Source organism: Vicugna pacos, chromosome 1 (genome assembly GCF_048564905.1).
Source record: "Vicugna pacos chromosome 1, VicPac4, whole genome shotgun sequence".
NCBI classification, from domain to species: Eukaryota; Metazoa; Chordata; class Mammalia; order Artiodactyla; family Camelidae; genus Vicugna; species Vicugna pacos.
The window spans coordinates 75,750,129-75,761,112 of NC_132987.1; positions in this window are offsets into that span (position 1 = coordinate 75,750,129).

The following is a 10,984-nucleotide window of genomic DNA, read 5'->3' on the forward strand; positions in this document are numbered from 1 at the left end:
TACCTGTTTTCCCAATAGCTTCCTCTAATCCTTTTATATTCACATCATCCTGTTTGAAATATCAACCACATCATTATTCTTTTACTTTACTCTGGTTTCATGTTGTCGATCCAAGAGACAGCGGAGTGCTTTGTGCTCTGGTTCAGACTGCCTGCATTTGATGCCTGCCTAACTTACTACCTTTCAGCTAAGTTGCAGAGACAAGTTACTGACCTCTGTGTGAATTCTTTCCCCATCTAAAAAGGAAGATAATTTAAAAACCTTCATAAGTTTAAGAGGACTAAACAAGTGTATACCTTGGAACAGTGTCTTACACATAGTAAGTGCTCAGTTAAGTGTAAACTGCTATTACAATCTTTATTTGATAATACTTTGTCCGAGACATCAGAATATTCCTAGTATCATTTCATTGGAGTTCTTGACATCATGCATCAATTGCAAATTTTACAGTTTAAATTTGCAATTGACTTGCATTTTAAATAATATTTTGGTTTTCAAGGCAGATAGGTAGATGATAATGATAGATATGTGTGTATGCACATTAGCAAGAAATTTATTCAGATGTTGACAAATTAATTGGTGTAATGGGTTAAGCTAAATGTTATGTTAAACTAAGAGGGATGTTTGAGTGGGGACTAATTAAATAAGTGATGGTTTAATTAGTGAATATTTTTATATTACGATTACATTTGTACACATTTCTCTAGTAGATTTATGGAAAAGGAAATCACAGTGACAAAAAATTAGAAGAAACTGGCGGAAGAGATAAGTTCTGTACCAAAGTTGTATTATTAATTTTTTAAATTGTTAATCTATTTTCCCTTAGTGACTGGTTTGAAAATTACTATTCTAGAAAGGAAAAATGTTTTCTTTCTATTTTGGAGTTTGTAAAAAGCTCATAAAATAATATTCATTTGGATAAACTTGGTTTCAAATACTACCATCATGAAAGATGTTGAAAACAGCATAGGAAATATTTTGTAAGGGAAAAACACATAATTTTTTTGAGTGTCTCAGAGAGCGTCATTAATTTTTTTAAAATCTCATTTATTATGTAAATTTGGCATGAGGGAAAACTTGAGGAATTTTCTTCCAGTTCTCCTTAGGATGGAGACAGAAAACCCTAATGCATCTAACAAGGACATTCTTGCCTCCCCACCCTCATCACATGGTCTTCTCTTCCTTGCTTTCTGCTCTCCAGACAAGCAGTTTTAAAATTTCCTCTGCAGATCATGCACTCAATTGCCACAAAGCCTCTGCATGTGTTATTCCCTCCCCCGATGACTTTTTCCTCGTTGTCACTCTTGCCTATTAACTTTTACTCATTTCTCAAATTTCAGTTCAGTTTTCATGTTCTCAGGGAAATCTTTCCTGATCATTAATTTTTCAGAACTCTCAGAAATCTATGTTCCTATCCCTCATGACAATTCTTATTCATTAGCCATTAGTGGTTATTTACCTTCCACAAATTATAAGCATCATAAAAGCATAAAGCATGTCTTTACTTTTTGTGGCTGTAATCCATTGTCCAGCAGAGTTCTGGCCACGCAGTAAGTGCTTGATATATATTTATCATGTAAATAAAGAAAGAGGTATTTATACAAAATGAGTTAATGAATGAAGTTAATTCATTGAATCAATGTGCCTATCTAAATTTCATGCAGTTGTGTGTATTTTAAGAGAAAAGAATCAATAGTTTCTGTTAAATTTGCCCCAGTGTTCTTAAAATAGAGATTGAAGACAATGAAGATTTCAGAGAGTTTAAGATTCTTCTCAAAGTCATTGAGCCAATAAGCAGAAAATCTAGGGTTTAACTCTACCCTTTCTGCTCCCAACTCCAGGAATAATCTAACACACTACATCACATATTTTAAAACTTACTCAAACAGCAACTTAAAAAAAACAAGCATGGTATATACTATACACTGTTCTTGGTGCTAGGGATTAAGAGAGAAAAGACACAGACTGTTTCAGATGCTGACCACAGAATGATGTTTATAATAAAGAATGCATTCATTGCATATAAAATATTACCCAAACTAAAAATAATAGATATTACTCTCTAAACTCAACAACAACTATATAAATATGCAAACATTTATTATTAGTTTTTACAGAGCATCTCAGAGCACTATATATGTGGTCCTTTCCAACGACCCCTTGAGTTGTTTGTGTAATTTTATTTCCCCCATTCTTCAAATAAAGAAACTAAGATATTAGTTATTTATTCAAAATTAAGTATCTTTTTTAGGAGATAGGGAAGTAGTAGTCAAGATTAGAACCCCTGGTACTGGGCGTCCTAAAACGGACCCTTCTCAATAAATTTCACTGCATTAAAAAAATATGTTTTAGGATAATAGAAAATTCAAGCTTCCAGGCTGCTAAACAAAGAATACTTTTCTCATTTTGCTAAAAAATGATGGTAATGATTATGATGCTCTTATATATTTATTATAAAGGATGCACTTTTGAATGTTATAATATAGGAAATCTATTGTTAGTAGTTCATTTCGTCACAGTATGGTTTACTGATACTAAATATGTTGATGTTTTGTCCTCTACACTATCCTGGGGTGGGAAGAGAGATTGGGGCATATGCTGAAGAACTCTTTGTCACTGTAGATGAATAGGTAATATGGATAGTTTCTGTATCATCCAAGGTAATAAAAAAACAGAATCTTAGGCTAAGGTAACAGGGACAGCTATGACACCTGGTCTAATTCATATCATGTTTCATAGTCAAGCCTACTTCTGGGGCTTATCAGCAACCTCCTTTCCACTTCCTCCTTGACTAGGCAAATTCTGCGTGCTTTCAACGTCTAGCTCAACTCTGCCTCTTTGATTAGTATTCAGTGAAGTATGCCAGTCCGTACCGACTTCTCCCTTCTCACATTCCTTTGGGTCTGAGCCAGTGATTCTCAGCCTATTTTTATCCAAGAAATAACAGACATTTGCATTCATAACCTACTCTCCCTAGATAAGCCAATATTTTGATATCCCCCATTTTTCAACAACCTAAAGCAAAAGGTTACATTTTTGACATAGCATGCATAAGAATATCTACAATGTACAAATAAATATTAACAACCTTCCAAAATGGTAAAACATGAAAACCTGTAACAATAGAATCATAGCTAACACGTCCATATTACTTGCCACACGTCAGGGACTCTAAATCATTCATTCTTCACAACAACTCGATAAAGTAGGAATCGTATTATCCCCAATTTACAGATAAGGAAATAAAAGTATGTATCAATTAAATGACCGGCCCAAGAAAACACAACTAGTAAATCACAAAGCTGACATTGGAATGTATGCAGCTCGACTCCATAGCTGATGCTTTTAACCAAGAGTTCACTTTTACTTTGTGAGCACAGTTTCTAGACCTTACTGGCTGTAACTACAACTCTTTCCTTCCCATCAGAAAACATGTCAGACTGCAAGAGAGATAATACTATTGTAAAGGTTTTAAAATATGAAAAAGGGAAATTATTCAAAGCCTCAGAGAATTTAATTTTCATTAAGTGATTTTCTTATGTACAGCATATAACTGATAAAGCAAGAACTTATAGGAGTTAGGTACTAACTTTAATTTTAGAAATGACTGTTCACTGCAGTAAATTTGTATGCAATGTAGATACACAGCCTCGTGTTTATGCCATCATATGCCCATAATGCTAAGACGGTTGCTGAGTACTTGTAAGTGTTTAATTGGTAAAAAGTTCTGGAATTACCTCGCTAGTTCTATCTAAGAAGATAGTTTTTCAAACTTGGCTGCACATTAAGATCAGCAAGGGAGCTCTTTAAAAAGCAAGTATCAAGACCTCACTCTCCCTGAGATTCTGATTTAATTTGCCTTGAGTGGGTATACACTTCAGGTGATTTTCATGTGCAGTGAGTGTTGAGAACAAGGATCTAACAGGTGGTTACTTCTAGAGTAACTGAGGCTGGAGGAGGGAATGGCATTAGTGCTGGAAGGAAGGGAAAAGTAGCAATAAAAAAGAATAAAGAGAACAAAGTCAAAGAAAGTTAAAGTTACTCATTTAAACCCTTTATCTTAAAATATCCCTTACAGTCAATTATGCATTTTCCTATGAATAGGCTGTTATCAATAATATATAATTTATATTTTTATGTAATTAGAATATAGTCTCCAATACAGTCCCCCAAACCTTTATTTCAGATTTGGGATAAGATTAGGGGAGACTTTTTTTTTAATCTTAGAATTAAAATCATACTTAGATCATATTGACAGGAAATATATTTGTTTACTGAATATTTGAATGCATAAATCAATGAATAAAATTTATAGTATTACATTCTTGGTTTCTGCTTGTTTTCTAAAGCTTTATTTCTATTGAAGTTAAGTTCTCATCACCACATAACTCAACCCCTTTGAGGCAGGTCCGTTAGCCTTCAGTGACCTATGTGAGGAGATCATCATGCAATCACACTGATCCAGACCTGAATTTGCTTCTATCAGCACTACTGTCATCATGCTAGGATATGTGTCACATTTGCTGATACTAAATTACAAATTTTAGTTCATTTTCTAACCCTATGGGCATTCATCCCACTGCCATTTAAATTTTCCTAGTAATTAACCTACCATGTTTTACCATTGTTTACTGCTTTTTGGTCACCAATATGCCAGAGACCCTAAAAGTACTTTTACCTCTAGAAATCACAAGTTATGCCAGTTTCTTCTTCTTACTCTTTCTTAATAAAATAGATTTTTCTTGTCCAATGTGTGTTGATTCTGTTTAGAGGCAAAATCTAATTCAGAACTTGCTCAGGAAATACTGTTAAATTTTGAAAAGAAAACCTATGAGTAATCTAGAAATCTATTTCATTGTCTATAATTTAACAAAAGTTTATCCATGCAATGGCTTTGAGGCATACAGAAAGAAAATTAGGTTTGTGTTTTGAGGAAATAAAGAAGCCTGGTGAAAAAAACAAAAAATCTGTTCAATATATCTCATTTTCTGTTTTTGAGTACTCCAATGTTAGTAAATAACTCATTTTTAGAGGCTTTGATTAGATTTTGTACACACAATGTTATTTAATACCAATGATTCTTTGCATTTGGCTTGTAAGAAAAACATTACATTGTTTACATTAACTAGAAAGAATTGATTCATTAATTTTTAAAATAATCATTTCATTTCCATTGCTTAATGCTCTTACTCTTTTTTAAAAATAGTTTTATTATAAATAGTGAAGATATTAACCCCCACTTTAAATTTAAATAAAATGGAAATTTTCCATTAAAATGATGTTAAGTTGAAAATGCCATCTTCAGTGTTTTTGTTTATAAATGTTAATTTTTTTCTTTTACAACCTTTGTTCTTTTCAGATTAAAATTAATTTAAATCTTGATATTGATATAATCACAAATATGCTATTTTTAATCTCTTATTTAGGTGAAAATTATTAATCAAAGTTTTATTTCAAAGACTATACATTTTGACAAATACAGTTTTATCTTAATTTATATATTTCAATGTATTTCAGTGAAAGCATTATGAAAATTTTGTTTTGTTACTTTTTGTTTGTTGTAACAACCTATGTGTAAGCATGTAAGCATGAATGCCAATTATAAACTGGTTTCACTATCAATTGCTACTACTGTCTGTGTTAAGTCCCAGCCTGTCTTGAATGTAATATGTAACATATCTATCAAAACAGCAAGAGAATAAAGTTCTTACTTACTATTTCAAACTTAAGAATTATTGTTGATGATGATCATATTGGGGAGAACAATATTATCAAAAATGCATTACATTTCTTTTTGTGTTGTCATTTTATTTATAAGAATTATATGTCATTTATACTAATAAAGAACATTCTTCTCCATTTTTCTGTGCCAGAACATGATGAAAACAAAACATGTATACATGTACTTAAATTATATGCACACACTACATTTGCACTCATATGTACTTATAATCACAATTCAAGAAATATTTAATAGCCTATTTTATCCTTACAGGGAAGGGTCCTATTTAAAATTAGATACTCAGCAATATTCACTTACACATTTAGCAAAAATGTATCTTTGTGTCCCAGATCTCATTTTTAGATAGAAGATCACTGACTTTAAGAATCTCACAGTATAGAGGGAACTTAAAATTCATAATAGGTCATTATATAACAGTGTCACAGATAAAATTCAATTTTATTGTAGTCATTCAACAAATACTTCATGATCCACTACAGCGTGCATGATCAGAGCACAGTATTTGTGTACCACGCTTTTTGACTTTTACCTGTATTGAGTCATAATACTGTTTTCCAGAGTTTGTTAGTTAGCCCTTTTCTTCTCTATTATTATTGCTATGTCATTCATTTGTAGGCAGTTATTCAATACCTTTTCATTCATTTGTAGTCAGCTATTTGTAATACATTTTTGTCATAAGTTATATTCCATTTTGGGTTCCCCATAATCAGATTGAATTTTTTTTTTTTTGAAATTTACATGACATAAAATTATTTTCTTGAATATGGTTCTATGGATTTTGACAAACCACAGATTATTTTTTATTAAAAGAATTAAAGTTAAATGGTTGCATGCTTCAAATTTTCTTTCAGTCCCATAGGTCTGATTTCTATAGCTATAATTCGCTTAATTAGAGAAGTGATTAATTGGGCTAGCAAGAGAATATTAAAGAAATGAGTGAGAAATAGTGCAGAAAAAATTAGATTGTTAAAAAATACAAAACAAATTTTTAAAAGCCCATGGTCTTCCGTAATTGTTGACTGAACTTAAGTAGAAGTTGCACATATATCACAGCAGCACACTTTGGCCATGATTTCCCACATGCTTTATCTTCTTTTTGGTGGGAGTGGTATTGAATTAATCATGCCCACAGTTTAGTTTTAGGATTCAACTTAAAGTATCTAGAACTTACACTGAGACACAAATCAGCGAAAAATAGCTCTCAGAGTTTCTAGAAGAAAAGGGAAGAGCTTTGAATACTTACTTCATTTGCATGTATAAGTAGTTGTGGAAATAAAATATGATTTGAAAAACAGATCTATGGAAAATGACAAAATACATACACTCAACTTTATGTAACTAATTATTTTCTTCTAGAGTCAATTGCTCTCCCACTTTCCTAAATAAGTACTTCATGTCTTCTCTCCTTAAATATCAAAACCTCCTCCACCATTTGCACTCTTAAATGATGACCTTGCTTCACATTTCTCTGAGAAAATAGATGTAATTAAAATAACGTCTTACAAGTCTCCAAAATACCTACCATCTACTTGTCCATATACCCTGGCTTCTCTTCTATTACCATTAGATAGAGATCAATAGACAGATATATAACATACATAGAACTTCCCTTGCTCCTAACAAAGGCCAAAAACTTACTCAAAGACATTTGATCCAGAGACTATCTCTTGTCAAGCAAGTAACAATTTTTCTCTTGTACAACATTATCGTTATCACAATATAAACATGTTAATGTTTCTATATAATATTTTGTACCTTTTAAAAATCACCTGGTAATACAAGCGTTCTAATTCCTTTTCTCATCTCTGTTCCACTGAAACTGCTCTTGACAAAGTCACAAATAATCTCCATCCACACTATTAAATATAACAGATAATTCTAAATTTTCATCTTAGTCATCTCTCTGTAAATTTGACACTATTTTTTTTTTGATTACTCTCTTTTCCTAGAAACAGTTCTTTCACTTGGCTTCCAAGAGAGAGTAAACTCATCCTATTTCATTCTCAGTCTCACTTTATAATTCTTCCTCATCTTCACAGCCAAAATAAACCTTCCTGATCAAAATGTCCCAGAATTTAGTTCTCGGGTGAACTTCCTTTTCTTCTTACATGTATATCCTTGGTGGCTTCATTTGGTCTTATGCTTTCTATACAATCTGCATGTTTATGGATTGCAAATGTAAATCTCCACCTGGACTTCCTTTTGAATTTCAGACTACAAATACAGTTGTCTGCTTAACATACCCACTTGGATGTCTAATAACAACTGAAACTTAACACACCAAATTGATTTGATCTTTTCCCCAAATCCTTCCACTTCCACAGTCTTGTCCAGATCGACAACTGGTAACTCTATTCTTCAATTGTTAAAAATCTCCTCTTTTTCTTTACCTCATCTTTTTCTCACACATTCCATCAACTCCTTAAGCAAATACTGCTAACTTTACCTTTACATCAAGAATTTGGCTATTTCTCATAATTTCTACTGCCATCTCCCTAGACCGAGCTACTGTAATTTTTCCACCTTAACTATACAATAGTCCCCTAGTGGGTTTCTATGGTAGAACCTCTTTTCCACTGCTGTATAGTCTCAACACAGTAGTCAGAGCAAGCCTTCTGAAAGGTAAACCCCTTCTCTATCCAAATCCCTCCATTATATGCCAACAAGTCTGTAGTGACCTGCACTGGTCCCTGATTACCTCTCTGACACTGCTTCCATTTTGCACCATATTCCAGGTACAGTAGCCTCATTTCTGTTTCTCAGACACACACCTCTCCTGCCTCAGGGCCTTTTCATTCATTCTTCCTTTGCCAGAAACTCTCTTGCATCTTTATATTGCCATAGCTAGCTCTCTCATCCACTTCAAGTCTTGTTCGAACGTCATCTCCTCATTAAGTCTTTAGTGACCACACCATTTTAAACTGTAACCTCTTCACCCTTGGTTTCACATCCATGTTCCCTAACTTAATTTTCTCTGAAACATATATCATCTGTCTTAAGCAACAATATTTCTCAGTGATGTGTTAATGATCTCTCTTCCTATATGAAAATGAAGGTAGGGATTTTTGTCTGTTGTATTTACTGTTCTATCCTCAATAACTAGAACCATGTCTGTCATGTTACAGGTATTCAGTAGATTAATAAGACTTTCAAATATCCTCAACAATACTAACTCCTCTCCCTGCTTCTGCTATTACCTTAGTTAAAACCCTCATCTTTAATGTGAACTATCACAGTAGCTTTCTACATAATTTTCATGTTTTCTACACTTGTTCTACTTAATGGAGTGATTTGCTCTAAATCTATTACGCTCCTCTTAATGATCTTAGTGAGTACCCTTGATTTATTGCAGTGATTGTCAAATTCTGTTCTATATGAATATACAGAGAACCTTTTTTCTATTGTACAGAAGAAAAATAATCAAGGGTGGGTAAAAATGTAGGTAAGTATATAGCCAATTATATAGAAGTCTTTGTGACTTCTAGTGTGTCTGTAAATAGGTAGAGGAGTCATTTCCCAAGAGCGGGTCAAGGGAAGATTGAGAGTGTGAGATATTCTAATGTAACATAAATTTAAATAATAGCTGTGGAGAATGGGAAAATATAATAGGGGAAATGTACAAGTAATATAAGAACATTTAAACCCTGTTTCAATTTGTGGGTCGTATTTTTATTAGCATTAGACCAGGTGGTTTGTTGATTTTTCTTGACTAAATTTAGCTACCTGGGAATTGAGAATTGAAGATGACCAGTTGAAATCATTCAAAGTTGAATTTTTTTCTACCTGGATTTACCATGGAAAGACAACAGAAAAGGTGAACTGAAGATAATGTCAACAGAGTGAAATCTAGGATGGTCTGAAAATACAAAACAACAAAACACAGATGTGACAGTTAATTTTATGTGTCAAGTTGACTAGGCTAAGGGAAGCCCAGATAGTTGGTAAAACATGATTTCTGGGTGTATTTGATAGGGTTTTTCTGGAAGAGACAAGTATTTGAATCAGTAGAAGGAGTAAAGATGATCCACCCTCACCAGCGTGGATGGGCATCATCCAATCTGTTGAGGGCCCTAATAGAACAAAAAAGTGGACACAAATTTCCTTCCCTCTTCTTGAGCTGAAACATCCTTCTCCTCCTGCCCTGAGATATCAGAGCCCCTGCTTCTTGGGTCTTCAGACATATTTCAGCAAAGAAAGGAAAAAAGGAAATAAGGAAGGAAGGAAGGAAAGAAAGGAAGAAAGATCCTGCCTGAAGCCAGGATCCATGTTATCTTTTCAGCAGCAGTGATATGGAGTTCAATAACTTATAAGTTTTGAGAAAATAATTTCAAGCTACGAGATTTCTACACCTAACTGAATTGGTAATTTTAGACAGGCAAATTTAAGATACAAAGTTCATAGTCAATATGCCTTTTCTAAGGAAGTCACTGGGAAATGTATCTTAGTCAAACAAGTTTGAAGACTAAAAATGAGGAAAACAATGGAATTACTCCAAAACTTTGATAAAAATAAAGTTCAGAATGACAGTTCGTGATAGACAGGAAGAATAACCATCCTAAATAAAACAGAAATCAACAGCCTCCAAATTCAGGTAACAGAATAAAACCCTAAAATATATCAGCCACAAGTTAGAGACATCATTTGTATCTTTTCTAAGAAACCGAAAGCAATTTAAAATTTCAATATATAATATATAAGTATATATGATATATTATTATGTATAATAGTAATAAGTGGGGAAAAACTACAACAAAGTTGTGATCCAAATATGATGTAAACTGATTTGCCTAATCTTAAGCCACTGATAGAATGCAAGAAATGATTAAATTTTACATCAGGACCATTTGCTTTCAATGGCACAAGGATTGTTATAATGAATCTATAAGAAAGAAACAAAACCCAATCACTCTGCTTGCCTCTGTGCTGGGTAATATTTCATTGTAAAGTAAATCCTGTTATTTGCTTTTTAACATTTAGAATTGACCTGGAGATCAAACAAAGAAGTTTAAATAGGGTTTAACAAACAAACTCATAGAAAAAGAGACCAGATTTGTGGTTACCAAAGGCAGGGAGTGGGGAGAGGAGGAATTGGATGAAGGCAATCAAAAGGTACAGCCTCCACTTTTAAAATAAATAAGTTCTAGGGATGTAAAGTACAACATGATAAATACAATAAACACTGCTGTAGGTAATATATGAAAGTTCTTAAGAGACTCTATACTAAGAGTTCTCACCACAAGG